Source organism: Lissotriton helveticus (genome assembly GCF_964261635.1).
Source record: "Lissotriton helveticus chromosome 1_1 unlocalized genomic scaffold, aLisHel1.1 SUPER_1_unloc_42, whole genome shotgun sequence".
NCBI lineage: Eukaryota > Metazoa > Chordata > Amphibia > Caudata > Salamandridae > Lissotriton > Lissotriton helveticus.
In genome coordinates, this window is record NW_027611684.1 from 968150 (window position 1) to 995471 (window position 27322).

The 27322-nt window shown below is 45.3% G+C and overlaps 1 protein-coding gene and 1 long non-coding RNA gene across 2 annotated transcripts in view; one reads left to right on the forward strand and one right to left on the reverse strand.

The window, feature by feature from the left end:
* Positions 1 to 27322, forward strand: part of LOC144806065 (uncharacterized) — a 285212-nt gene that overhangs the window by 245646 nt on the left and 12244 nt on the right. The gene's annotated exons all lie outside the window — the stretch shown is intronic.
* Positions 1 to 27322, reverse strand: part of LOC144806064 (uncharacterized) — a 76543-nt gene that overhangs the window by 48784 nt on the left and 437 nt on the right. Inside the window, exons 2-3 of the mRNA XM_078672510.1 lie at positions 26949 to 27018; positions 8649 to 8827 (exon numbers count right to left, since the gene is read on the reverse strand). The gene's annotated coding sequence lies outside the window, so the exon portion shown is untranslated. The remainder of the gene's footprint in view (positions 1 to 8648; positions 8828 to 26948; positions 27019 to 27322) is intronic.

Genomic DNA, 27322 nt, shown 5'->3' on the forward strand with positions numbered 1-27322 from the left:
ATGGCAGGGCCCCGACGCCGGCCCTCCGGGGGCTACCCACAGAAGCAAACCGCAACCCGTCCCCTACGGGGCGCCTGCTCCCGGATATCTCTGTGTCACTGGCCCGGGCCACCGTCAGCACCATTACCTGGCCCAGCCGCCATCTTGGACACTACACCACAAGGCCGCGTGGCCTCAAAGCGACCCCAACCCTGGGCCTGGCCAGGCCCCGACATCCCGGCACCACCATCCACCCAGGAGGTGAACGGACCACTTGGCAGGTCAATGGGAGAAAGAAGTGTCGATGGCTCTCCCCCGCCAGGTGCCGATCGCGCCCAGCCCCCGGGCGCTGGCTCCACCCCCCTGCTGGGTGTCTGGACTCCCTCATCCCGGACCTCCCGACCTCCCAGTGCGAGGGTCCGGACATCAAAGGGCACCAGACCTATAACTGAGGCAGCCCCAGAGCAGGAAGGCAGTTGTATCCTGGAGTCGAGAGACACCGAGAAGAACTCATCCTTGACGGACTGCTGGCGCTGCCGCAGCCCTGCCTTGTGAACTATCGTCCTGCCTGCTGGCGCTGCCGCGGCCTTCTGCAACCTTCATCCTCGTGGGACCTGCCGGCGCTGCCGCGGCCCGTTGTAACCGTCATCCTCGTTGGGACCTGCTGGCGCTGCCGCGGCCCGTTGTAACTACCACCTTTGCTGGGACCTGCTGGCGCTGCCGCGGCTCGTTGTAACTACCATCTTTGCTGGGACCTGCAGGCGCTGCCACGGCCCGTTGCCACCTACGACCTCTTCGGGACCCGCCGGCGCTGCCGCGGTCCGACCTGTCCGACCACCGAGCTCGAGGATTGTGAGCTACCACCGTCTCATCGCAGTACCCGTGGGTACCAAGACTGTCCCGCTACCCCCTTTCCCTACTAGAGACTAGAATTGAGAGGATCCTCGTGTCCTGATCTCACTGTACCGTATTACCTTCCTCCAAGAACGGCCTATAAAGAGTGTTGAATCTTATCTTCGTGTGGTGTCCATCTGTGGGGGGGGAAGTTACTTGTCTGTACGATCGCTGGAGACGGCCCTCACCGGAGGCCTCTCCCCTTGTGCTCGGCCGACCCTCCAGGTCCCCGTCTAACATTAAGTCGTATCTTAAACATGTCTGATACGAGCGGTATTGTACAAGTATTTAAGACAGTTTTTTGCGGGACTGTTAGCACCTTTTGAAGCAGTCCTAGGCATATTTCCAAACTTCGTGCACTCTGTGTTTGGCGGACTGCCTCTCGTTCTGGGACTCGCAGCAGGGATACTATTTTTGCTGCTACTGCTCCGATATGGCAATCCAAATAACCAGCGATACCCAGTTCACTGTGGAGAACACTCTACTGGTGATGAAGTGTTGTGAGCGCATAGTCCAAATTTTGGGATTAACTTGTTTAAAAGAATTAAATACTACATGGTTTATGTCATTTAGACCAATCTGGCAAGATTGCATCTTACTTGTTCTACGATACCTGCTATGCCGAGAAAAATGTGTGTTAGACATCTGTCTCTAGCTCCCATTAGTCCTGCCAACGGATGCTGATATTTTGCTTGGACCAGTAACGGCTCATGCACTGTGTTGTCCCCAACGGCTACCAATCCTGATGACTGCAAAAAACACAGTTGATGGACAGAATGTAGAACAATGTAATACATTCACCCCAGTACAAGGATCTGGGCCTAAATCCATCGTTTTTTGCACTCCACACCACCCTGGGTTAGACACTGGCTATATGCAAATCAGCTCTGACCCTGTGCCTCATGGGAACAGTCCAGTCCGAACTACCAAGCCATGTCTTGCCCAGACCGGAATCAAGCATCCAAGGACCGGTTTCTTGCTATCAGCCTTCATCAGCCTGGATAGCTTGACTCCAGTGGTGTGGAGAGCCTGGGACTCACGTCTGAGCATACCCAGCCCACTCGGGGTGAAAATTGCAAAAAACACAGTTGATGGACAGAATGTAGAACAATGTCATACATTCACCCCAGTACAAGGATCTGGGCCTAAATCCATCGTTTTTTTGCACTCCACACCACCCTGGGTTAGACACTGGCTATATGCAAATCAGCTCTGACCCTGTGCCTCATGGGAACAGTCCAGTCCGAACTACCAAGCCATGTCTTTCCCAGACCGGAATCAAGCATCCAAGGACCGGTTTCTGGCTATCAGCCTTCATCAGCCTGGATAGCTTGACTCCAGTGGTGTGGAGAGCCTGGGACTCACGTCTGAGCATACCCAGCCCACTCGGGGTGAAAATTGCAAAAAACACAGTTGATGGACAGAATGTAGAACAATGTCATACATTCACCCCAGTACAAGGATCTGGGCCTAAATCCATCGTTTTTTTGCACTCCACACCACCCTGGGTTAGACACTGGCAATATGCAAATCAGCTCTGACCCTGTGCCTCATGGGAACAGTCCAGTCCGAACTACCAAGCCATGTCTTTCCCAGACCGGAATCAAGCATCCAAGGACCGGTTTCTGGCTATCAGCCTTCATCAGCCTGGATAGCTTGACTCCAGTGGTGTGGAGAGCCTGGGACTCACGTCTGAGCATACCCAGCCCACTCGGGGTGAAAATTGCAAAAAACACAGTTGATGGACAGAATGTAGAACAATGTCATACATTCACCCCAGTACGAGGATCTGGGCCTAAATCCATAGTTTATTTGCACTCCACACCACCCTGGGTTAGACACTGGCTATATGCAAATCAGCTATGACCCTGTGCCTCATGGGAACAGTCCAGTCCGAACTACCAATCCTGATGACAGCATTCATTGAGATCTCACAGATGCACCATGCTACTGCTGAGGTACGAGACGAAAGCGGCACACAGGTTCCTTCAAATTCAAACATAGCTAATGCTACCAACGCGGACGGCGATGCTTCACATCTATGTGCGATTGATCTACTTAACGAGGTAATCCAACTTTCACCTACAATGGTAGACAAATTCTTTACAGACTTAGAAGACTTGATGTTTCCCCAAACAATAACACTGACTTTTGATTTGGCACACAGTGTCTGAGAGACTCTGAATTCGACCTTCATTTTTAATTTTTTCAAAACAAAGTTTCTAACTTTGGAACTCTTTTTTCTATGATTAATTTTTGTTTTTCCAAATTTGTACTTTTTCATTTTTTGGCACAAAGTAATCTGCTTAAATTAGAACTATTCATAGAGAACCAGAATTCTTTGAAAAATCTTCCAAGTAAGACAATATTTGGTCTCGACTTTTTCTTCTGTATTTAAGAGCCATTTCATAAATGTATTTTTGTGATTCATTCGGGTAGCATTTTTAAGTATCAAATGATCTGCTTTGAATGAAACATTGCTTCAAATGCGTACAGCACAAATGCTTTTTTTTGTGTACAACCAATTCTAATGCATTTTTAATGTATTTTGGGTGGGTTTTTAACATATCATGTTTAGATATGTTTTTATTTGTTTAGAACTTAGTATTGTCGTACTTAAGAAAGTGGAGTGGGTGTTGTGTGGTGTTTTAGGCCCTGAGTGAATTTTCCCGAGTCATGAACTTATATAGGTACAATTCACATTGCCCTTATATAGGCATAGAAATAAAGCCCTTATTTAGGCAAAGCCCATGCTACTCAAATACAGGCATGGCTACTTCCACCCGTACCAAACGTCACAACGATTTGCTTGAATATTGATTTCTCTAAGAACTCAGTTACTTACAATGAACAACTATTCCCCAGGGGTTCATTATGACGTTCATATGCCCGACTTTACGTCAAACTATGGCATTCCTAAACACCTTCAAGGTATAAATATACCTTCACTTGCTGTGGCAAACTACGGTGGTTTGGAGCTGTTCGTCTATCTACTTGCCCGACGCAGCTCGCTACAGCAAGTGCCGAAGGACGCCGACTCTCCAGCTGACGCACTGATCAGGAAGCTGCCCTGCTCCTGATGAGAATCCAGCTCCAGTGTTTCTGGCTCCCCTTGCGGGATGTTGGGAAATCGAGTCCCGAGGCTGAGATACCAGACATCCTTCATTCTAACCAAGGTATGGAGCTGATTAGAACCTAGAGGAACCTTTGGTAGAGTCTTGGCAAAGAAAACTAAAACCTATGCTACACAATACCTACTTCTTCAAGCGTACTAGACTTAGGTTAGGTACATTGGGGTAGGCGTATTTTAGAAGCACCAGGGAGTATTTTAGCCTGTGTATTTATGTATGTATTTTTATATGGCTTAGAAACCATATAATGCTCTTACAGTATTATTGTATATTACTATTTACGCTGTACGCATTATACTTTGAAGTCTGCTTAACGATTGTAGCAGTTCACTTCTCTTGCATGAGAAAGAAGACTGTTCAATAAACCTTTTATTGAAAAAGCCTGTCTCTCTATTTCTCTGCAACTCTGTAGAAACTAAGCATGCACGATTGACTGAGTGAAATACTTATCTATTGTTTCCGCGACTCTAAGAGATATATTCTTATTCTTGGGAAACAAAGTTGTCATGTTTATGCGGTTGTCAGAAACTAATCCCTTCTTGTGTATTCGAGAAAGTTTCTAGTGACCTCTGAGTTCGCTGGCACACACACAATTAAGTTTAGTATATTCGATAGAGGCCTAGTTGACCTCAGTCCTACGTTAAATCTATAGGATATATTATTCCAATGAGCAGAGCCTATTGGGAATATAGGAACTACACTACAGGACAACATGGATTTGTCTCAGTTAACCCTTTTAGTATGGAAGCTAACCGAAGAAATGCAGGAACTAAGGTAGGAAAACCAGGCCCTTAGACAAGAGCTGGATAGAACCCGAAGAGAATTTACTAATTGGAGAGACTCACAACCAGGAGAAAACAAACCTATCATTGCTCCCGGTAAATTTGGCCCCTCATCTGTTTTTAGGGCTCGCCCCTTTTCTATTTCGCAGAAATAGAAAACAGGGTCGTGAGCCCTTATGTCGCTGATCTGCTTCTTTCCCCAAAGGCTCTATTGAGGCAGCTGATTGGCTCTCTTCAAGCCGGATTCCTAACAGTTCACGAGAAATAGAATTACGTGACAAGCTCCTCGTGCACGAGCTTGCCTGAGCCTTCTGCCTATCAGCCTGCCAGTTCTCCTCCCCTAATTATTCACTTCACTTATTCATGGCCGTGACTCTGGCTCTTCAAAGGCTCTGCCCCCCCCCACCCCCGCCTGCACTTCACGTGCCCCTGTCGCTTTATCTGCTTGCCTTCTGTCCCTTAATCTCCCTGTGACTCCCCCTCACCTCTCCCACTCCACTGTTTCAGGCCTCCACCATTTGCTCAGGACATTGCTTGTTTTTTTTGTCCCCTCTTGGAACAGACCTCGCCCGACCCCCTCCCTGTTCTCACAGTGCCCGCCTCCCTGCCCCCAACCCAAAATACCTCCAGATGATGAAAGGCCCCTGCATGCTACCAAGGTCTCTCTCCTGTAGGCACCCCCCCCCTCCCCCTCCGAACAACCCCCTGCCCGTGGAGGTGCCTTCACCTGACTATGGAAGTGCCTTCATAGTGCGTTCTTTCTTGTTGTTGGAATGTTTACCATTTATTGCAGTATTATCCTTGTTTCCTGATGCTGAGCATTAGCAAAACACATTTTTTTTTCTCTCCTTGCTGACGCTGTTTAAGGGCTGCAGTAATTGGTCTCTGTGTGGCCATGACACTGAGTAATGAGGGCAGAGTGGCCACGTCCATTTCACCTACACTAACTTGTTTGCATTTTTCTCCTGTGTTCCGTGGATTCATTTTAATCTAGCGCTTAATGCTGCGCTCAATCTGTTTCTAAGCTCCCAGACGCCTGGCAGTTCGGAGTATTCACAAGAAATATGTACAGATGTCAGTCGTTCACTTCTTTACATGAGTTGACTAGATCTGCACATGTTGCCAATACACAAACTTGAATAGAATAGCGCGATCCGATAACCCCCTTGGGCCTGGGTATGTTCAATACTCAAACAGCAACAGAAGTACGTATGGCAGTTTACACAAATCCTATACTTTCAGACATACATCTTGCTCAGCACACGTTGCGTTTAATTGTTTACATGTGCTGAACATTTCAAACTTTATTATTTTCAACAAGGAATGAATGTCCTTTACTCCAGCTTTTTTGCAGGACTATATTTGTGTGAATCAAGTCCCGGATGGGGAACGACCGGCGTCCTGTGAATAGCCACAGGTGTGACTTGTGTGTCTACGTCACACCGTATTGTGCCTGGCCACGCCCTTGAAATCCACACTGTGTATTGGTAAAATGCAGCATGAACCTATCCTTGGGAGCAGCGGCGTGCATGGTGTAATGTGGTGGGTGGGGGGTTGGTTACAATACTAGATCATGCACATCAAGGGGCGTTACACCTCTGAAAGTAGAATTGTATAACATATGACATATATAGAATGACGTAACCGTATGCATATTTACAGTCATTGTCTCAAAGAAATGTAGTAAATTGTCAAGAATCACACATTTATTAGTCAATCGTTGCAGCTGAGATTTCAACCCAGGTTGCAAGGTTCCAAAGTCGCCCTCTAGCCGCTATACCACGCGTACATCCTTTCCCCTTTCATTACATCTGTGGCTAAAACACTTGGCTGTCGCGTTTGTAATTGCCATCTCCAAATGGAATTGCTCAGTGGATTCCAAACTACTGATGTGATGTTTGCACTTAAAAGTTCCTTGTGCTTTCACAAAAACCTTGCTGTGAGGCCCAGGAACACACACTGGTCTGTCCCTGAAACCAGGTCTGGGATTTGGATAAAAAAGTAGACAGTTTAGCCAGTGCACACGCACTCCTCCCCTCCCCTTTAATTCCTCCCGTCCCCTCTACTCCTCTTTAATTCCTTCTCTTCTAGCTCTCGCTTCCATTTCTTACTTTTTGGTTCATTCTTTTACATCTCTTGAATTTTTCTTCTCTCCTCCTGTCGGTCCTTTCTTCTAGCAATTCATTCCCTTCCATTCCTCCACCTGTTATTTTTAATATTAACCCCTTCCATGCTCATGACGGAACGGTTCCGTCATCAGCGTCGGTGCTCCGGTGCTGATGACGGAACATTTCCGTCATGAGTCAATGTGATTTATGACCCTTCAGCACTGCAGCGCAATTCGCGCAGCACTGAAGAGGTTAATATTAATACATCTAAGTCATGTAAATACAACACATATTGCATTACAAATGCTATAGGTGTCTGTTTGCAAAAGTTAACACTATTGGCATTGTAAATGACAAAGTTATTAATTTCGCTATTTTCAAAACAAAAACATAAATAAAAAATGTGTCATTTACAATACTAATACCTCTAACTTTACTAATGCGAGCCCTATTGCATTGCAAATGCTTGTTTCCCCTAGTACATAAGGCCCTAACAATGATCAGAACCTGCAAGTCACCGTGGTAACTCCAATCCCAGTTCCCTTGGCAAACCCGGAACGATTTACTGGTGGTAGTAGTCATTTTACTACTTTTATGAGCCAATGCCAGTTACACTTTTTATGTATACCGCAGGTTTTTTCCACCGACACCTCCAAGATAGCTTTCATCATCTCTTATTTAGGAGGCGTATCGCCCACCTGGGCTATGCCTTTGGTTGACACAAATAATACTTTATTGCACAATCTAGCTGCTTTTAAAACAGCTATGTCCAGTTTACTTGCCAAACATGTTTTTATTCAAGCATCCGATAACAAGCTTTTAAATCTACGCCAGGGGTCCAAGGATCTTTAACCTATGTAACAAATTTCAACAGATTGTTATCAGAAACACACTGGCCGGAGGAGAAAAGAATATCTTTATTCTATCGGGCCTTAGAGATGAATTAAAAGATTCTTTGGCACACATTGTTAATTTGCCTGAGGACTACGCAGAATTTTTAGATCTAGTGGTTAAGTTAGATCACAGATTGGGAGAGCAAAATAGTGAAAGACCCAGAAGTAATTTAAGAACTTGGCATTTTAGAGTTGAGAAAAAAGAAACAGAAGAAAAGAACACACACGTGGAACCAATGCAGATTGGTGGTCTGTTTATCAGTCGATAAACACAAAACATCAGCACCACCCTATAAAGTAGGGGCTCTCGTCTGGTTATCATCCAGAAATATCAAGATTGAAGGCCCCAAGAAACTAAAACCTAGGTTAATTGGCCCCTTTCCCATAAATACCATTTTGAATCCAGTTTCAATGAGATTAACTTTGCCCTCTGAATATGCCATTCACCTAGTTTTTCATGTATCTTTGCTCAAACCACATGATCCCTCCACACGAAAAGACAACCCTCCTCCACCTGTTGTAGTTGGAGACAATATTGCATATGAAGTAAATCGCATTATAGATGCAAAACGTATACATGGTCGATTACAGTATTTAATTGACTGGAAGGGTTATAATGTGTCAGAAAATCCTGGGAACCAGAAACACATGCACATACTCCAAGATTGGTCAGATCTTTCCATGCCTTGCATCCGGAAAAACCCTGTCACATACGGTCTTGGCATGTACACGTGAATTACCTGGGAAAGATCTAAGGTCCAAATCACCTTCACATGCACACGTGAGAAAACCTGAGACCCAAAGCTATTTAAACTCCACCCACTTGGTTTCCGATGCTTCGCTTCGTGCCTAAACACTCACCTGACTCCGGACCTGGGTGGCAGATCATCTGAAGCTTTTCAGCGCTCCACCCTGCTTCCTTCCCTGTCTTCACTCAGTGTCTTCGGCTGTGTTCTTGCTGTTCGGAGCACATTTCAGACGTTCCTTCCTGTTTCTGAATTTCCGGGTCCAAATCCTCTCCCAGCATGGTTTCCGATTTCCTGCAAAAGAGAAAAGAAAAGAGATTCAACAAAGGGTTGTCCAGCAACACCTCGCTCTGAATGGTAAAGCGTTAGCATGCTTGAACACATACCAGTAAGAATTTAAACTTTATCAGAACTGTGGCAGAGACCTCTTGACCTTCTATAAATCAAGAGAACGTTTTGAAACTCTTTCTGAAACAATCCAAGGACTTTATGGACATTGAGTAAGTGAAGAACGTTAAAGTAAAACGGACATTTGTGTAAATACCTTGAGTCTGATTAGAAGACTGAAAGGGAACAGAGAGCTTGATTGCTATTATCATTTATGTATATTTAATGTGAAATTACGGAGCAAATATTGTAAAGGAAATCAGTAACTCTTGTGATAATTTGACCAATCACAGATTATTAGTGCACCTGTAGTGTTTTTTTTGTTTATTCTTTCTTTTAGTTTCAAGAATCCTTTTGAGAAATGGTCAAGGGTAATTCAGGTATACCCAACTAAGAGTTCCAAAGCAGATGTTTGACCTAAAGAAGTGATTTAGGATGTTCAGATTAATCGGGTACATTTATCAGATTATACACGAGGTGAAAACTGAAGCCCAGTAACAATTTGCCTTTCTCGAGAGACATTCTACACCACTGAATTGTCAAGTCGGTCTACAAGAATCCAGTGTGTCTTCTCTTTTCTCTCGTCCCTATTCCCCTCCCTCCCCCGGGGTTCGATCAGGGCGGCAAGTGAATCTTATCCTTGCCTCTCTGGTGGAGTTCAGAGGGAGTTTGGTAATAGCAGCATCAAGGAAGGAACAAACCGGAGTACAGGTGGGTGAATTCATGACACCCTGGGCCCCGGGGACCACCACCTCCAAGGGGCTTTGTACTCGTTGGGAGGGGGCCGCGCAGCCCCCATTCTAGAGCCCTTGATGGCCTGGGGACCATCACCCCCTAGAGCCAGCTGCAATGTCTCCCGCTATGCCATAGCAAACTCTACTTTGCTTCTTGGAAGCGAGAGCAGGAAACTTGCTCTCGCTTCCAAGAAGCAAAGCAGAATTGCTTTTGGGCAAGGGGAGCTGCTAACATGCAGCTCCCCTTGCCCAAAAGCAATTATGGCTCCCGCAGGAGGCAAGGAGCCGGCAGGGACCGTGGGGCATTGGGGCTCCCTCCAAATTAAGGGTCAGCCCCTGGGGATGGGGTCCCTGAGGCCAGAAATTGCATGGGAGGGGGGCACAAAGCCCCCTCTTCTTTAGTTTAGATTTTTTTTTAATGGAAGGGCAGCCCTGGGGGATGTGGTCTCCGGGACTAGAGGTGGCCCAGGGGAGTGAGGCCACGCTGCCCCCTCCCGGCAAATTTTTTTTTACACAAGGCCAGGTCCTGGGGGATTGGGTCCCCGGGGTCACAAGTGACCTAGGGGACCCCCTCCCTGCAAAAAAATAAATAAATAACACAAGGCCAGGCCCCCTTCCTATTTTTTTTAAATGCTCAGGCCCTGGGAGATGAGATCCCCAGGGCCCAAAAATTGTTAAGAGCCCCCTCCTAAAAAACGAAAAAGAAAACCTAACCTGGATCTCGCCGGAGGCCCCGCCCCCTCCCTGCACCACTTGAAAACACACCTTCTGGCGTGTTTTGGGTTGGGGGATGAAGTCCCCTCGCATCTTATGGGTCCTTAAGGGCCAACTAGCCCACCAGGTACCTCCAGCAAGCACCACACAGTGGGATTGCTGAAAGGTGGTCCGAGGCCACACCTTTTTTTACACCACTTTGCAAACGCGCCTTGTGGCGCATTGCTGATGGGGCAATGAGGTTCTGTTGTGTCCTGAGGCCCTCAGGACTAAAGTTTACAAACCATTCTCAATGTTGCCATCGAAAAGGGTACCATCAGCAACGAAGACAGAAACTACCTCACCAAATCCAATCTTGCAATACCCTACATTTACATGATACCTAAGATTCACAAACATGCAACCATACCTCCGTTTAGACCGATTGTCTCTACCATCAATTCATTACATGAACCGATTGGAAGAATCTGGACAAACATTTACAGCCCTTGGTACAATCCATGAGTACATACATCAGAGAGACCACTGACTATTTAAACATCTTAGAAACCATCCAGGACTATATATATCTATACCCCATGACAAAGGCATGGAGGGAGTTGTATCTTTTCTCCTGACCACAGACAAACCTGATGACCACGACTGCTCTGCACGTGACTTAAGTGATGCCTCAGAGGTCAGAACCCGTAGGTCTATCTCTTCAACACCTTCTACCTTACAAGAAAAGAGGATATAAAACGGAAACACAGTCTGTTGTTTAAGACAAAACTATAGATGCCAAATAGCTGGAACTACATTTACTGACTCCTCTTTGATAACGGAGTGATTTCACACCCCATACAATCTCTCTGATCCTTATAAAAATGTACATATTCGCACTTTAGTTTAACTGCTGTTAAAATGAGTCTGAAAAATGCAGCTTTTTATCCCATTTCTAGTTAATAAGATTTGCACTGGAAATGGCGACTAATCTCCTGAAAAAAATGACATCCCGCCACCAACCCCCACAGCATCCCCCCCGCCCCCTCAAGGCCAACCTCACCACTCTCAAACTTCACCAGCCGCCACTGCACTCTGGAATCCCATAGTTGGGGGGCAAGGACAGGCAGCAGAACAGGGGAGTAGTTACAAGGAGTTGGACTCACAAGAGGAAGAGTCATGAAAGGCGGAGTCTGCAAGTAGGTGGTAAACATTCGCAAACGGGAAGGGGTCCCGAGGGGACACTTTTCCATTTGTGAATGGGTGCGAAAATATTTTTTAAGAGAAGGCAGTGGTCCCAATTTAGGTAATCGCAATTTGCGAATCCCTTTTGCAAATGAAAGAAGCCTTTCCTAAATGCGAACTGTGCATTTAGGAAAGGCTAATTACCATCAACTTCAAGTTGATGGTAAACATGTGTAAACTGTGAAAAATGTACAAAAATGCATTGTTCAAAGTGCCATGTAGCGGCATGTGTGTGCTTTACAAGTACACACTTCTCTTTTTGGGGTAGTAATTCGGGGGGAGGCTTAGGCCCCTAGGCACCCTTGGCTTTGCATTCGCAGATTGCGATTACCAATTTGGCAATTGCAAATTAGCAAATGCAAAACCCTTCATTCCTATGGGTTTTTAGGGCTATAGGAATGAATGAAGTCATATTACCTAATAGCGATTCGCTATTTACAGAATCGCTATTAGGTAATGTTAAGGAATCGCAAAATAATTTGCAATTCCTAAATAAATTGCATTTTGAGATTCCAAAATAGCGATTCGGTAAAATTCGCTATTTCAGAATAAAAACATTTAAAATCCAAATCACATGTGACCAGAAAAAAAAAGAATCAATGTTACAAAATCAATTTCAAAGGCACATAAAAACCCCAATAGCCAATTGCACGTATATAGATAAAAGGACTACCACGTTAGGGGTAATTTCAAGAAAGGCAGCAAGGCAGCAAAAAGGAAAACAATGATCATATGTATACAGTTGATGCTTATGTAGCATTTATCATAGGGTACCTTTTTTGTCTGAGACGAACGGCTGCTACTAAGAAGCTTGCAATATTAAATATCTCCCATGGATCAATCAACATTTGGAGTTAAATTAAAGCAGGTTTAACTTGTACAAAACATTTTTCTCTTAAAATAGGAACTAAGAACTTCCTGCGAATCACAGTATAATGGTCGCAAAACATTATAAAATGCATAGTATCCTGTGGTGAGAATTTGTCACAGGTACACGGACTCAAATCTTCTTGCCTACTCCATCCTTGGGAATTACCTAAAAAGAAGTGAATTAGATTAAAACAGAACCTAGTTAAAAGCAAACGGTGGAAGGGTTTAGTAACAATTCTCAGGTAAGGTTCAGTCCGAGGGGAGGTTTTTAACCAAAAATAAGCCTTTACTGATGGTTTCAGTAGCTCCCGCTCCTCACGCTCCACTGACAAGAAATTCAAGAATTGGGTTTTAATCCAAGTCAGGTCCTCTTTTTTTATCATATCCGGTGAATTAAAAAGAACTGGGCGCCCCAATTTTAACATGCTGTGCTTAACGTAATAAAGCCACGAGATACTACTAGCTTGAGTCCCTAATAATCTGATGGTTAAATGTTGAGTCTAGATTAAGCCAGGTCTGACACATACATAACCCCTAGCAGAATTGTCAGAGAATGGTGACCATACGCATTTGTTAAAGCTCAGAGAGCGGGGAACGTCGTATATGCTCGGAGAGGTTATTAAGAAATTCATTGACGTTCCATTAGTGGCATGTGAATTAAAAGAAAGTAATGAAGTGAGATTTCCTGGACATTTGCTTGTTCGCCATGAACTGGGTTCTGAATGCAGGGCACCTGGACTTTGCTCGACAAGTTTCCTCACCCTTGTCCTGAGGAGGCCAAGAAGGATATAAAGGCTGATAAGTGTCAATTCTTGATGGATAACAAACATTGAAGTTAATTGGGGGACTGATAAGAGTGAATGCAAAAATGTATTTTCAACTTTCTAGACCCCCACCACATACTTATAATCCCAGATGGGTAATGTGACTGCTATAAAGAATGTGTGCCATGCAGACAGCGTCGCCCCCCTGCTTTCATGGCGTGCGAGAAAGCAGAAACATAATGGTATTAAGTTTCATTTGATGTTTCTGCCTTCTTGTACGGCGAGAAAGCAGAAGTGCCTTTTTGGGGTGGGCGGTCCTGCTCCAGGGCAGGGGGAGTGGCTTGCCCACTGTTGTGCATGCTGAGTGTTTGATCGGCTCCAGGGCCGACCAAACAGTCAGTACGTACAACAGTGGGCAAGCCACTCCCCCCTGCCCTGGAGCAGGACCGCCCACTCTCTCTTTTTTCTCTATTAGGCTGGTGCAGCGGCCTACAATGGAGAAAATGGCCCGGGTGGGGCGCGCTCCAATGCGCCTCACCACTTGTGATTGGTGGAGCCTGGAGGGGAGGGACGCTGCCTTTGCTGATGACGAGAGCTGCAGGCACAGAAAACGCAGGACGGCGGGAGCGGGAGCCGGGACCCATCCAGAAGCGGGACGGTAAGTTTTATGTAATATATTTTTTTAATTAAATGAACCCCTCCCCCCTCCGTGACGACCCAATTTCCACCCCCCCACCCGCCCGTCATGCGGGCCGCGTCTGGCAGTACATCTAGAAGGCCTTACATCATAATTAAGTCGTTTAATGTGACTAAACAACAATGGCCTCGAGGAAACCCTCCACGCGGTAGCTACTAAAGATGGTAATTCACTCTGGGGCTCAAGCATGGAGGCAGGGATAAAGAATCTGAAGCGATAATGCTGTATCCATGAAAAATAATGTTGTAGAGGGTGTGACATTTACACGTCTTAAGATATGCAGAAATGTGGACAGGTTGTAGGTATTTACACTGCATTTGTCTGTACCTTCCCCATGTCGTAATTTGGCAATACCTGAGTTAGCGTTAAGCTCAACTACACGAACATTTCTGTTAACTTGACTAAACGTGTGGGGGCCATTTTGTATTCGGTGGCTTCCATTGCCTATGAACATGCGGCCCCGTGGTCAGCATGCCCTTTCGTCCTTCCTTCATGCCAATGAACCTTTACCCTACCCAGCAACAGGCTATTTTTAGCAATGGTCAGTCTCGCGCATGCGTACGTCTGATCTTTGGACTAGAGAGTGGTCACTCCTTAGGAATGTTCCTCCCAACTGACCAGTGGTATTAAACCCCTCCTTCATGTTGGCTGTGTTCCAAAAATGCCCTTATATGTACCTAAAACTGTTCTAATGTATACCGCCTACCTTTTTATTACCTTTAAAATGTATAAAAGAGGTCGCACACCGATGTTCGGTGTGATACTTCTTGCATTGCCGAAGGGTGCTGTATGAATGTACCACCACCCCATGGGGTCCTAATAAACTTGTCTCTTTGCATTTTCAGTTTCCGTGCCAACTTCTGTTTTATGGTGTGCGAGTGTTTCTGCAAGTATGTAGACCTGATAGAACCCGACACCACAATTGGCGACCGCGAAGGGACCTCATCGACGACTCGGATGCCCGAAGGAGAGGTCACGACGAAGGATTGGAAACTCGCTATGGACGCGTACGCTGCCACTGAGTGACCCAAGTCTTGGCACCCACTGTGTTTTTTCCTTTCCTTCTGATCTGACCTTCCAGGTGGCGCCGGTCCTCGACTGAGGTTCTGATCGTTTGGCTTGTCGTGTAGTGCCTGTTTTGGCTGATTCGGCTACGGAACTTTGCAGTTTGAATCTGGACACCTTTGAAGAATTATCGGATGAGCTTATGTTTGGTAAGGTAGTCTATTGACACTTACTGTGGCTTTTTGAATTTGAATTTGAATTTGTATGAGTTAGCTAACGTTTGGACCTTTGATTTGAATTATATGTGGAGTGCACCTCACATAGGCAGGCATGGAGGGATATTTCTCTGCTTTTGAATTTGTTTGAACGGCACATTGTGCATAAGTACCCTTAAGTGCCATTTTATGTAATATCGCATTTTTCCGTGATATTTTGAACATGCCTGTCCTCAGCACACTCCGAGGAATGTGCTGCTTTGGAAATGGTACCACTTATCGATTAAATGAATCTCAGCCGGCTCCCCCAGAGGGGACTCCTAATCGCGAAATGTACATTAAATTTGCCCTTCCTCCCATAATGTATAGCACGTTATGGCACAAATACACTAAACCTGATCGTGAATTGCAATGGCCACTACATGGGTCATTCGATTTGCGAAAAGTCCAGTATGTAGGACAGTGTTTGTTTCAGCGCAGGTCTAGGCAGGATATGTTTGATTGTGTGCGTATGTGGGAGAAAGCGGTGCGTGAACGAATGAAGCGTGCAGAAGCCTTGGCGGACAAAGAGCAGCGAAAGGCTGCTCGGGATAAAGCTTTACAGCTACAGGAGAAGGAATTGCAGGAACAGAAAGAGAAAGAGAGTCGAGAACGTAACCTGCAGGTTAATGGTCAGTTTCCTATTAGACGTCCTCTTTACCCTGTCCTTACTAATGAATTAGATGATTTTTCATTGTCAGATCGTTACCCGCCCCCGTATGTTCAGCCTACGGCTCCAGATGTGGAATCGGACGAGGATAATCAGGACAAACAACGTACCAGGTTACAGGTCGAGCGTATGACGGAATTGCGTTCGATTGCCCGTAAACTTAATGTAAATTCTATAACTGTTTCAGAGGTTGATGATTTTATGAGCAAGTGGTCCGACAAGGAACGATTGTATTTTTTAGATCATCTTGCAGGTGAAGTTGTTGAGTGGTTTAGAAAACACTCTCCTGAGTTGGAACCTAAAGATATATCAGTTGGTCGTGAGAATTTTCGTAAAGGTATTTTTGCTCATTCAGATACGGACGAATTCTTCCGGCGGTTGGTTCAGTTACGAGATGAGGCGACGCGATTGCGAGCGGCAAACAAAACATCAGAGCAATCAGCGTCTGGATCGACGGAAAATTCCCGAGTGTGCCCTATTTATGGATCAGATAAGAGTGTTGCAATTAATGTTTTGCCTATGCGGGAAGCTGCACCTTTGTATGTCCCTCCTAAAGGGGACGGTACGGATGATGATAAGACGTCTAAAGATTCAAAGGGCTATTTTGTGTATAATTGGGTTTATACGCCATGGAATAGAGCAGATGTTATGGCACTTAAGAATGCTTTGCCTGACCCCCGTAAAAATCCAGCAGCTTTCTATGAAGGTGTGGAGGGTGCTATTTCTTCGTGCATTATGACGTTAGTTGATATTGATCTTTTCTTTGGGCTGATATTGCCTCCTGATATGTGGAGGGTGATTCGTAAGTTTGACGATCGAACGATATTAGGCGCAGATTGGAAGGACATAGTGAGAGCTGATTCAGATAGGGAACCTGCATGTAAACCGTGTCAGTTGATTTTAGATTTGCCAACAGCTATCTTGAATAAATTAAAAACACTTGTCCCTCCTAAGAAAATAGATTGGACAGTGTTAGCGTCGTGTAAGCAGAAGCCAGACGAATCGGTTTCTGATTTCTTTTCACGTTTTGAGGAAGCATTCCATGATTACAGTGGTCAATCATTAACAGAGGACACGGGCAGGCACTTATTCGTAGATAAGTATGTGGCTAATCTCCTACCGGAGATTGCTAAGCGATTGAAGGCTAGTGAAAGTTCATGGACCACGGCAACGCCTGCCTCCTTATTAACTATGGCTCAGTATTATGAACGTCAGGAACTAGAGGCTAAAGAGAGTAGTGATAAGAAAGTGAAGGACTTAAAGACGAAAGTGATGTTGGCACAGGTTTGTGCTACGCAATCGAGAGGGAACGATAGGGGTAGACGAGGATCGTACGTTACGTCTCCCCCTCGTTCCGACATTTCTGAGGATCAGTGTGCATACTGTAAGCAGTTTGGACATTGGCTCGCAGATTGTCCGGTGCTTCGTGAACAGCGTAGTCAGAGGGGTCGAGGAAGTGGAAGGTCACGGAATAGTTATTCAGGACCAAGAGGTGGAGTGAATGATCGCGGTAGGGGTGAAGAGAGGGGTCGTGGTCAGGTTGAACATAATACTTTTGATCGACGGAATCAGTATCAGATAGCAGAAGGAGAGTATACTGAGTCTCAGGATAAAAATTATGCATAGGGTTGCGTAGGATGGGGTGTGGAATCGGTTGAAGTACCAGTCGATCAAAGGGGTCCATATATATCAGCACATGTTTTGGGTTCTACTGATCAGTTTCTGGTCGACACAGGAGCTACTCGAAGTGCTCTGTCTAAACACTTGGTTCCAAGGGCTCCCCTGTCTGGCGAAACGATTACAGCAATAGGGTTCGATGGAACACCTTCACTAAGCCCATTGTCTCAACCCCTTACATTTCATGTTGATAAATTCACTGCCCCATGTCCGTTTCTATTATCTCCAAATACACCAGATAATATTATGGGACTTGATATGCTAAAGCATTTTCGTGCAACAATACGCTGTGCCCCTGAAGGGGTGCGGGTCATTTTGAATGAAAACTACCCATAAATTGAGAGATCGTTCCTCATGCAAGAGGCCGACGCATTAGCTTCCCTTCCAAGTACGTTATGGGCTACTTCCGATACTGATGTGGGCCAAATGATTATTCCTCCTGTGTGCATTACTGTGAAGGAGGGAGCGGTTTTACCTCGTGTTCCTCAGTACAAGATCTCTAGAGAAGGCGAAATAGTTTTGATACATACTGTGAATGACTTGATAACGGCAGGGGTGGTGGAGGAAGTTCCCTATAATGTTTGCAACAGTCCAATTCTTCAGATCCTAAAGAAAGACACAGATACTAAGATCTATCGTTTTATTATTGATTTGAGGGAAATTAATAAGATAGTTGTACCGCAGTATCCAGTAGTATCTGACATTTCCACTTTACTTACGTTGGTTCCACCCACGGCTACTACATTTACAGTGATTGATTTGAAAAACGCTTTCTTTTCAATCCCTATCCATCCTGATAGCCGATATTTGTTTGGCTTTATATTAAATAATAAATCGTATAGATTTTGTCGAGTTCCTCAAGGTTACACCGAAAGTCCTAGCATTTACAGTCAGGCTTTGAAAAGACAACTTGATTCATTTGATTTGCAGTCTGGGGTGGCACTCATACAATATGTTGATGACATTCTGCTTGCAGCAGACACACAGGAGCAATGCGAGGAGAGTACACTCTCCCTGCTTTCTTTCCTTGCGAAACACAATCACAAGGTTTCGCGGAAGAAGCTACAATATTGTAGACCAAAGGTGACATATATTGGTCATCTTTTGTCTAAGGAGGGACGTGCATTAACATCAGACCGAATCCAAGCAATCTTAGATACATCAGTCCCTTGCAAGCAGAATGATGTTCGTGCTTTCATAGGGTTGACGTCCTTCTGTAGGCAATGGATACTAGGATTTTCGTACATTGTAAAACCCTTGTTAGCATTGCTGTCCAAAACTGCATCACTCCCCCTCGAATGGACGGACGAATGTCAAAATGCTTTAGAACAACTGAGACAAGCTCTTTGTTCTGCGCCAGTGTTAGGTACACCAGATTATACAAAGCTCTTTACACTGTATGTACATGAGAAGGATGGGTGCGCATTGTCAGTCTTGGTACAGTTACACGGAGATAAACAGAGGCCTTGCGCATACTTTTCAGCGGTACTCGATCCTGTGGCTCGAGGACTGCCTGGATGCCTTCGAGCAGTTGCAGCAACAGCAGTAGCTATACGGCAGAGTGAGGGAATAGTTCTGTCACACAAATTGTTGATGCTAGTTCCCCATGCAGTAGATGCGCTATAGAACCAAACGAAAACGCAGCATCTAACCAGTGCCCGTTTAACAGGATACGAGTTAACATTGCTGGCGGCACACATTACATTGCAGAGGTGCGCCACTTTGAATCCCGCTACTTTATTGCCATATCCTGTTACTGAGACCCAGGAGGAAGAACAACATGATTGTGTTTTTCTGACTGACGAACAAACAAAGGGTTGTGTCGATTTACAGGACACGCCACTTCCTGATGTAGATGGGGAACTGTGGGTTGATGGATCGTGTGTGAGATTGCCAGATGGTACGGCTTCCGCAGCCTATGCGATCACGACACTTAAGACAGTGGTAGAAACAGCACGAATACCACAAAAATCTGCTCAAGCGGCTGAATTGATAGCCTTAACGAAAGCTTGTGAGCTAAGTGCTGGATTATGTGTGAATATCTACACCGATAGTCGTTACGCCTTTGGAGTAGCGCACGATTTTGGCCTACTCTGGAGGGAACGAGGGTTTATGACCTCACACGGAACACACATCATGTATGGAGAGTTGGTATGCGACCTCCTGAATGCACTATTATGCCCAAGGAAGGTGGCGATAATAAAATGTAGCGCACATAAAAAGGTGACGGACAAAATAGGGCAAGGAAACGCTTTTGCAGACCGCATAGCGAGAGAGACTGCCATGTGGCAAAATGACTCCCCTATGTATGTGGTGAGATCGCAAGCCGAGCGATGGCATGATGCTAGAGAGGAAGTTTTAGACATACAGAAATCAGCGTCTGAAGCGGAGCTTGCAGCATGGGCAATAGAGGGAGTGTTGGATGATGAGGGTTGTTGGATGATGAGGGTTGCTGGAGAAGCAAAGACATGAAGAGATGGAAATTACCTGCTGCTTACTTGCAGGCAATGGTTCAAATGACACATGGGTTGGCACATATTGGAGCTCTTCCGATTACTAAATCGCTTACACGAGTTTGGGAGCATCCTGAGATTACCAGCACGGCTAGGAGAATAGTACAGACCTGTCTGATATGCCTACAGTACAATCCTGCAAAAGGAACCTCTACTACTAAAGGAGGGTTCGTTCCACCTACTGCACCATTCGAAGTACTGCAAATGGATTATATCCAACTGGAGCGTTGTAATAACCTTAAATATGTCCTAGTGGTGGTGTGTGCCTTTAGTAAATAGGTTGAAGCCTACCCCACAAAGGACAATACAGCATTAACAACAGCTACGGTACTACTAAAAGAGTACTTCCCACGTTATGGTGTTTGTAAATTTTTGTGGAATAATAATGGTCCTCATTTCGTTGGGAAGATAGTAGAGCATGTCCTGAAAGGATTGGGAATCAGACAAAAATTCCACGCTGTATTCCACCCGCAGTCAGCAGGTCTAGTAGAAAGGTATAATGCGACTCTGAAGCTGAAGCTAGCGAAGATCGTGGCATCCACGTATTTGAAATGGCCGGATGCTTTGCCATTGGCATTATTGTCTATTAGATCAGTGCCACACTCCCGAACTGGCCTCACACCCTATGAAGTGGTGTTTGGAAGGCCCATGAATATCTGGGGAGTTCCAAAGCCTCGTTTGATACATGATGTGCCTTGTATAATGATGAACGATTATTTGGCACGATTAACAAATGATTTACTTTCTATTCATCAACAGGTTCGAGAAGCGCTCCCCGACAAATCCATTGGAGAGGCTCACAATCTTCGTCCTGGCGACCATGTTATGATCCGGGTGTTTGAGAGATCCAGCAGTTTGGAGCCGAGGTGGCGTGGCCCTGAGCAAGTGCTGCTGGCAACGCGAACGGCTGTGCGAGTCACGAATAAGAAGCGGTGGATACATTCAACGCACTGTCGACATGTTTCTCCAGACCTGGTGAACCCTGAAGTGCTGTCCGATTACAGAGACATCTTGGATGCTGAGAAGAGCCCAGCTGTTACGCCTCACGAGTCGGAGGGAGCCTTCCCGGACCACACTATTTCTGGCGGAGTGAAGTACAATCTACGGCCAAGGAAATCATTTTTTTTGTATTTTTCATGACTGGTTGGTAACCGTTCCGAGGTTTGTGAAACGGAAGCCGGGAATATCAAGGGGGGGGGATCAGTTCTGTCCAGTGTAGCGACACCCGTCTTGAATCTCTGAGAAAAACTCAACGGCAGCCTCGGTTCTCAGCACCATATTTTTATTTTCTAGTTTGTTTCTTGAGACTTTTGTTCATTGTACCATGGCACCTATGACATTGAAAAACAGAAGAATTCTGGGTGCGGTTCTTTTTGTTGCGACAATAGTGGTAATAGCAGTAATAGCTTGGACTATAGAAAGACTATTTACTGCACGGGACTATTTACTGCCTACCACTCCAATTCCATCTGAACATTTCCATTTTACTTTGCCCTATCACGAAGAAAGACATAGACAGACCTATTTGAATAATAGTTTCATTCAGATATTGCACCACACGCATAATATGACCAACACGTCCAATTGTTGGGTATGTGGGATGTTACCTGGGCATCAGAAGAAGGGAGGAACCCCACTTATTCCTCTCCCTTTTTCTCACAATGGGTCATGTAATGCTTGGTACACTCTTCTCTTTACATTGAGATGGCCAACAAAAGGTGGACTACTTTTTCGATTGAACAAAGTTTGCTATAACGATCGAGATAGCTATCCACAGGCAGAAGGAACTAAATTCGAGTGGGAAGAATATCGACCGGACAATGTATCTACGCCTCGTATCTTCACCAATCAGAGACTTACAAATATGACCAGTTTACATGTAATTACCGTTATTGATACAAAAGCAGACCTTTGTATTAGGAATAAGGGAACAATTCCGGTGGGGAAAAGTGAATGCAATGTTACTCTTGCCTTTGATGCATCAAATGGTGTTTCATGTGTGGCCTCACGAAACACTTACTTTATTTGCGTAAATAAAGGTTATCATCGTCTTCCTCTTGGATGGTTAGGTACATGTTATATATCTTTTGTATTACCCCCTGTGTTTATTGCCCCACCTATGTACCATAATGATTATGTATTGTATCACGATTTTCTATTGAATAGAGTTAAGAGAACATTGGATATTGATGAAGTCGACCAAACTGACACCTCACTACAACAATATGTGGATTTTAATTTAGGGTTGTTCTCTTTTGTAGGTGCTGCCCTAAACAGCAGGAAAATTAGACGGTTAACGCGTGTTGTGGAGGCAGTTGCTAATGAGACTGCTTCTGCTTTAGGGAATTTAACTGAAGAGCTTCAGATTACAAGAATAGTTACGCTTCAGAACCGGATGGTTCTGGACGTAGTGTTAGCTGATCGTGGGGGTGCATGCCGCATCATTGGAAGTAGTTGTTGTGTTTATGTGCCAGATAATTCACCATCTGTGTATGATGCTATCTCTAGGTTGCCCAAAATTGCCTCTGAAATTCACACTGACAACGGTACTTGGACTTTTTCTAGCTGGTTTTGGACTCTGCTTAGTACATGGGATTGGAAACTGTTAACTGTTCTATGTGTGATTATTGGGATATTTTTCTTCTGTTGCCTATGTATTCAATGTGGACCTACCTTATGTACTGTATGTATTACGGCCTGTATCTCATCCAAACGAGCTATTGCTAAAAATGTACAGATGAGTAATAACGTAGTGAAGCAAATAATGATGATTGACATTAATGATGAACATTCAGATTACTTCCATTATGAGGTAGCTTCAGCTAAACGCTAAAAGGGTCGTCTGTCGTAATTTGGCAATACCTGAGTTAGCGTTAAGCTCAGCTACACGAACATTTCTGTTAACTTGACTAAACGTGTGGGGGCCATTTTGTATTCGGTGGCTTCCATTGCCTATGAACATGCGGCCTCGTGGTCAGCATGCCCTTTCGTCCTTCCTTTATGCCAATGAACCTTTACCCTACCCAGCAACAGGCTATTTTTAGCAATGGTCAGTCTCGCGCGTGCGTACGTCTGATCTTTGGACTAGAGAGTGGTCACTCCTTAGGAATGTTCCTCCCAACTGACCAGTGGTATTAAACCCCTCCTTCATGTTGGCTGTGTTCCAAAAATGCCCTTATATGTACCTAAAACTGTTCTAATGTATACCGCCTACCTTTTTATTACCTTTAAAATGTATAAAAGAGGTCGCACACCGATGTTCGGTGTGATACTTCTTGCATTGCCGAAGGGTGCTGTATGAATCTACCACCACCCCATGGGGTCCTAATAAAATTGTCTCTTTGCATTTTCAGTTTCCGTGCCAACTTCTGTTTTATGGTGTGCGAGTGTTTCTGCAAGTATGTAGACCTGATAGAACCCGACACCACACCCGTGCATCGTCCAGGCCAGGCCCCCCACGTGCCTTCATGGCCCCAAGGTAGAGTCCAGGCACTGGGCCAGCTGCATAGAATGCCGCGCTCACCTGTCACAGCTGCATTATGTGACAACTGATATCTGTAGAAGGGCAGTAGACGGTGCTTTCCTGCCTGCCACCCCCTGGGCTTCTCTCGCCCCTGCTGCTAGGATCAGGATTCAGCTAATGAGCAGGGCGAGCAGAATATTCCCAGAGAGGCACCTAGCGCCCACTTAATTAATAATTAAAAGCAGCTCGGGTCCACCGGGCGCTGAATTCCAAAGACGGCGATGCACAAACACCGTGTGGGAAAGCTGCATGGATAAGTGAAAATAAATATTTGAAGGGAACAGAAGGGTGTGGGTCACTCAAGGTGTGCCCAGCCTGCGTAAAGTTGTGACCCTGCCGTGTGGTTAAACACACTGCACTGCCCGCCGCTGCAGGTGTAAAGGCTGGGGAGAGGCCTAGAACAGAAGGGGAGGTTTGATTTGTTAACAAAAGAAAGAGGGCGGTGACCCGTGGGCCTGCTATTTACCTAACTTTGTCTGCCACGGCCTTAGAGTTCATAGTGGCCCACCACGGGGACTAGTTCTTTTAAAGTACTAGTCCCCGGTGCGGGTGTACAACCATCCCTTCGAGCTCATCATGGCAGTGAGTGAAATCAACTTTTGGTTACATTCAGAATGCCCGGAGCAGAAAGAGCTGTGAGTGTGTGTGATAGAGGTGAAGGCCACGTGGACTCTGTGCTGAACGACGAGCACGCAGGGGAATGAGCAGCCTGGAAGGGCATTGTTCACCATGCTGGTGTCCAGCGAGATTCCTACTACTGACCGGTTTACCCAGTGCAATATAATACGCAATGGAGCCGTGTCGCATTAAAAGCAATCCTTCCTCGTTTAATGTTTTTTGGCAACGTAACTTTTCTTATGACGAGAGTATCAAGTCTGCTTTGACAATTTAACTTGCGTTTTTCTTAGACCGCGTACATTGTCAGGGCACTCTTAATTTCCATGCATGTTGGACAGTCCTGGCATGGATTCGTCGTTTTAATAGTTGGTGGGTGTAATCAATGGATGGTGCACGGACATGATAAAATAGTATTCACCCTAATGTTTGGACTCGCTTGTACACCCAGTGCTTTACTTATAAGAGGATAAGTATGGATTTAGTGGGTCCTCTCCCAAAATCAAAAAGATGATATATCGATATACTGGTTATTGTCGATTACGCAACTCGATACCCAGAAGCATTTCCCCTACAAACACCAAGCACGAAAACAAATCAGTGAAAAGTTACTACAATTTTTTTTGAGGGTAGGATTTCCAAGAGAGATTTTGACAGACCAGGGTACCCCCTTTGTTTCTCGTTTAATGAAACAAGTCTGTAAAACCTTAAAAATTACCCAAATAAAAACATCTGCTTATTACCCTCAGACAGATGGTCTGTGAAAGCGATATAACGCCACCTTCAAGCTAACCATGAAGAAAATGCTAACTACCGAAGGGAAAGAATGGGACATGTTGTTGCCACTCGCCCTCTTTGTTATTTGAAGCCAGGTTCAGAGAAGCTTGGGTTGTTCTCCCTTTGAACCTCTTTACGGGAGACAGCCACAAACCTTGCTAGAAATGACAAGAGGAGCGTGGGAACAAGAGAAACAAGAAGAGACACAACACCATCTAGAATACAGCCAAAGCTTAAGAAACCGCATACAGAAATTGCGAGATTTTGCTCCCAAAAACCTAGGAAAAATTCAAAGAAGCCAGCAGATGGCTTACAATAAAGGAAAGAGGTGACAACAGTTACAGATCCATGACTGGGTGCTCCTATTCCTACCTTCCTCTATACGCCAAAAACGGGCAGAATGGAAGGGACCATATGAAGGTGCTGAAAGGATAGGCCTCACTACTTACCGGTTACACCTTTCCTCAACCAAAACCCAGATATACCACATAAATATACTAAAGAAATGGTTGGGACCCCTCCCCAAAGACACCCATTAGGTTTTGTCTGACTCAAAACCCATTCCTTCAACATTGAATAAATTGCCCATAAACGAACATCTAACAGAGGAACAAAAAGTGTCCCTCTTAGAGTCCTTCTCCTCCATCTTTTCGGACCTCCTGGGAAAATCAACAATACTCGAGCATGCCATTGTTACCACACCAAATAAAGTAATAAAACAACGCCCCTACAGAATACCAGGCGTTAGGCGGGACGCAGTTCCTGCCGAAATACAGAGCATGTTACAACTAGGAGTCATCAAACCTTCCAGCAGTAACTGGTCTCCCCCATTGTCATAGTTCTGAAACCTGATGGTTCCATCCGTTTTTGTATAAACGTCCGAGCAGTCAATACCATCTCGAAATTTCACTCATACCCGTCGATGAATCGAGAAATTAGGCTTAGCCCAATATATAACCACATTCGATCTTACAAAAGACTATTAGCAGGTACCACTTAAACAGGAAGACCAAGAAAAATCGCCTTTAGCACCTCTAATGGGCTATACGAGTTTACTGCACTGCCTTTTGGGTTACACAGAGCACCAGCGACGTTCCAAAGACTTATGAACAAAGTTTGCTCCCAACATCAAGAGTACTCCTTAGCCTTCATAGACGATATCATAATATTTAGCCCTAACTTGGAACTACATCTCGTCCATTGTGGGAAGATATTCCAAGCACTTAGGACTGCAGGGCTCCACCTGAACTCCAAAAAGACCAGGATAAACTTCACCAAAGTCAAATATTTGGGCTATTTATTGGGAGATGGGGCTATCGCTCTGCAACAAGAGAAATTGAGAGCAGTCTTAGACACCCCCTTCCCTCCCACCAAAAAAGGCATTAGATCGTTTTTGGGCTTACAAGGCTACTACCGCTGGTTTAAACCCAATTATTCTGAAATAGCAGCACCACTAACCGACCTACTGAAGAAAGAGAAAAGGAACTAAGACTTGGTAAATCCTCCCCAAGCCGCCAGAAAGGCATTCCACGAGCTCAAGTGAGCCATAACCTAAGGCGGAGAAACCAGCAGGGAAGACCGGAAAAACGGAGAACACCGAACAGCCTTCCGAGAGAGAGAACTGGAGCCTTGGGGAGGTCACAGCTTGTTGGCGAGGAGGGAAAGTCGAAACAGAAGGAGACCAGACCTCACTGAAGGACGTGGAGTTACCACGCCATGGCCCCTTAGTGACGTGGCTCTTACAGGTGAGTGGGCGTCTATGGGGCTTTTGGAAAGGGGCTGAGTCAGAGACGGACCGGAGGGGAGGCTGAGGGGTGAAAGGGACCCAGGGAAAAGGAAATAAGTGAGATGGAATAGGAAGACAAGAGCAGAAATCATTGGCTACTCTTCTTGTTTTGGTTGCTCCAACCCCCTCCCTTCACATTTATGCATAGCTATTATTTATCTCTCACATCCTCCTTTGATTAAATCATAAAGCAAAAAACACTTACCTGAGCCTTTTCCTTCTGTCCGAGGGACGACGGTGGCCGAGGCTCAACTAAGGGACTGAAGTGGAAGATTCTGTGGGAAAGAAGAATACAGAAGAGACAATCAATCATTGTGATTTCCTGTAATACTAATAAAAAGTGCATACCAAGAAATTATTCAATGCAGTGTGCTCCCTCTTGACCGACGCTTCTACAACGGGGAGCTACAAACTCTCCCTCCAGGGAATGGGAGACAGACACACAGAGACCAACAGACACACACAGACAGACACACACAGACAGACACACACACACAGACAGACACACTGACACACAGAGACCAACAGACACGCAGACAGACACAGACAGACACAGACAGACACACACAGACACACACA